Here is a 2,804-nt window from a genome sequence, read left to right on the forward strand (position 1 = left end):
GCGACGCAAATAGCGACGCATATAGCGACGGTTATATAGAATTTGCGACGCTGATAGCGACGACAATAGCGACGCCTGCAGTAAATTTGCGACGCAAATAGCGACGGTAACAGAGGAAAAAAAAATTTTGTGGCAGGGCAGCAAGCTGCCCTGCCACATATAGCACTGTGTGCTGTATGAGAGCCATACAAAATAGTTTCTGCACTGCTGCATACAAAGCGTTTGCAAACAAAAAGAATCTATACTGAAATCATAAAACTGATAGATGAAATAAATACATGATATCGCATAAAATGCGATTGGTACAATCATAAAACAATATCACTAATACATAGAAAATGTCTACATAGATCGGGCGACTAAAAACTAAAGGTATGTGAGCGCTAAGGATCCGAGGGCGAGCTACAAATCGTCGTCCCCCGAAAGCTCGTCCCTCTGCAAAGGAGCATCAAACGGATTCTGCAGAAAAAGAAACAACATATCAATCCACCATACAATAATGCATTCAAATATCTCATGGTAACTACGGACATGAAAGATGAGAGACTTACTGCGCCGCCGCGTCTGTACAATCGGTCGATCAATGATCTGAGACCGTGCCTCTCTGCATATTGAGTCTCAAGGCCTTGCGGATCGCGATTTGTAATGGAGTGCTGCAAAGAAAACAAAATGCTAACTGTTAGAAATATGATTGTCAGTACAAATAATATCTCAAAAAAACAAATAAGCAAAACAAAAGAGAAACTTACAAAGTCCTCCAAATATGTCCTGTGGCCGCCACTCCCAAGATGATGTACCGATCCGGCCTCGATTCGTGCCCTCGCCGCCTCCCGCTGCTGACTCCAACGTCCTGGCGAATTTGTAGCCTCCTCCCTCAGTCGGCGCCAGTCCTCTGCATCTAACCACTCGGGCTTTGGAGCCCCACTCTTGATTGCCTTGCGTGTGTCGGATCGTCTATGTGACATGTATGCACGCATGCAATCCATCATCCAGCCCGTAGAGAATCTATCCACTGCGGCTGGCACCGGGAACTCCTCATGCAAGGATGCTACTATGTACTCCTTGCTCCCCTCCGGTATGTTCCTCCAATGATCCAGGACGTTGTGCCGAAAAACTTGTTGGCACAACTCCCTCATGCGAGCTATCACCCTCCTCCCCTCATCATTCATGATGATAGCTCCTGACCTGCCATCCACTAGGTATCCATAATCCCTAGGAGTGTGCCTCGTATGGGCCCTCTCCCATCTCCGTCCACGCTCCTGGGCATATCCAGGAGACCCCTGAACATCCGGTGTACCGACGGGGGTACCCTCTCCCGGAGTGCCACTGAAAGGGGTGCCACCAGAGGGGGTGCCACCAAAAGGAGTGCCACCAGAGGGGGTGCCACCAAAAGGAGTGCCACCAAAAGGCGTGACATCTGCCGACGACTGCGCAAAAGCCGGAGTAACTGGAGTGGACGTCCCCACAGGTGTGACAAATCCTGGAGGTGACCGAGCTCTAGCTGAACGACGAGACGGAGACACCGCGTCCGTGTCTCCACAGCAGCACCCCCCTGATCCTCCTGCAGTCGCAGTCCCTCCCTCTGGCCCAAGTCGCGAGCGTCGAGATCGTCTGCTCGAAGCTGAAGCATCTGATCGCACTGAAGCTGATCTAACAGAGCGCCCTGACGAAGAACGAGACAGCTCCTGATCTGCTATCTCTCTGAATCTCGCGAGCTGATCTGGAGACATACGTGCCATCATCTCCTGAAACTCCTCATCGCTCATCCCTCGACTCATCCTGAAAATAAAGATACCTGCAGAGATAAAAAATAATGTTAGAATAATCAATTGAAACTATACAAAGCGCATTAATATAAATCATTTTTGAAAAATCCATCTTAAAATGCATATCTTATCTACCTTTATGGAAGATCTAAACAATGAATTGAGTAATACAATTCTCCAAGAATGAAGTATTCTATGGTCCCATGTTAATCTCCTGACATAACTCTGCATACACTGGAAGGTCGATAGACATGTCACCACAAAAGAACGAGTCTGCCTCGTTCTCAAAAAATTCTACGACTTCTGTATTTCCATCATTGTTAGCCGATGCGGTCTCCAAGCTTGCGGTGGCCTCCACCCCTTGTAATTTCGATCCCTCTATTTGCATATATTCTTCATCTATGCCTGGAACATCGCTTTGATCGTATACTCTCGCACCTCTAGGAGTTGAAGGTATAACATACCACCATCGAGGTTGTCGGGGATTTGGATAGAAGATTACCTGTTCACAAACACTTACAAACCGTCTTCAAACCATTGTGACATAAAGCATGTCGTATTACAATTAGCAAGCAAATGACTAGAAGATTACCTGTTCACAATGTGCCGGCAACACAAAGGTGTCGCGCAAATCCGTCCATTTTTTTTCGGAATCTATTTCGAGAAATCCAGATGGACCTCGTCGAACCGTTGCGCCAGCTCCTCCAAGTACCACTTTGAACCACTGCACATCGAATATTATCATGGAGAAGCTACGGTAATCCACCGTAATAATACTTTGCAAATTCCCAAAATACTCCATCTCATCCACAACCGTGTTCGGATCCGTTGCTCGTCGCCGGCTCTCTTGCTCAAACCTTGCCATGACACCACAGTCCATTGTGGAGCGCATTTTGTCAATACGCTCCACCCGAAAATGCCGTCCGCGCGACCACGCTGCACTATATATTTTGTACTGCACATTGAAACACTCAAATTAGATGTAGCAAACAAATTCAGATACGACACATTCTAAACCCCTCATTACCTTTGGACTAC

At 47.1% G+C, this 2,804-nt stretch overlaps 1 long non-coding RNA gene across 1 annotated transcript; it reads right to left on the reverse strand.

Annotated features, from left to right (window-relative positions):
• Positions 1-278: 278 nt before the first annotated feature.
• LOC148026290 (uncharacterized) lies at positions 279-882 on the reverse strand. The gene is made up of 3 exons (XR_015692764.1): positions 750-882; positions 552-653; positions 279-459 (listed from the first exon to the last, which is right to left on the reverse strand). It is a non-coding gene; the product is annotated as an uncharacterized LOC148026290 (long non-coding RNA).
• Positions 883-2,804: the final 1,922 nt, after the last annotated feature.

This window comes from Lygodium microphyllum, chromosome 13 (assembly GCF_053477565.2).
Source record: "Lygodium microphyllum isolate KBCC chromosome 13, Lygodium_microphyllum_v1.1.10, whole genome shotgun sequence".
In the NCBI taxonomy this organism is placed as follows: Eukaryota; Viridiplantae; Streptophyta; class Polypodiopsida; order Schizaeales; family Lygodiaceae; genus Lygodium; species Lygodium microphyllum.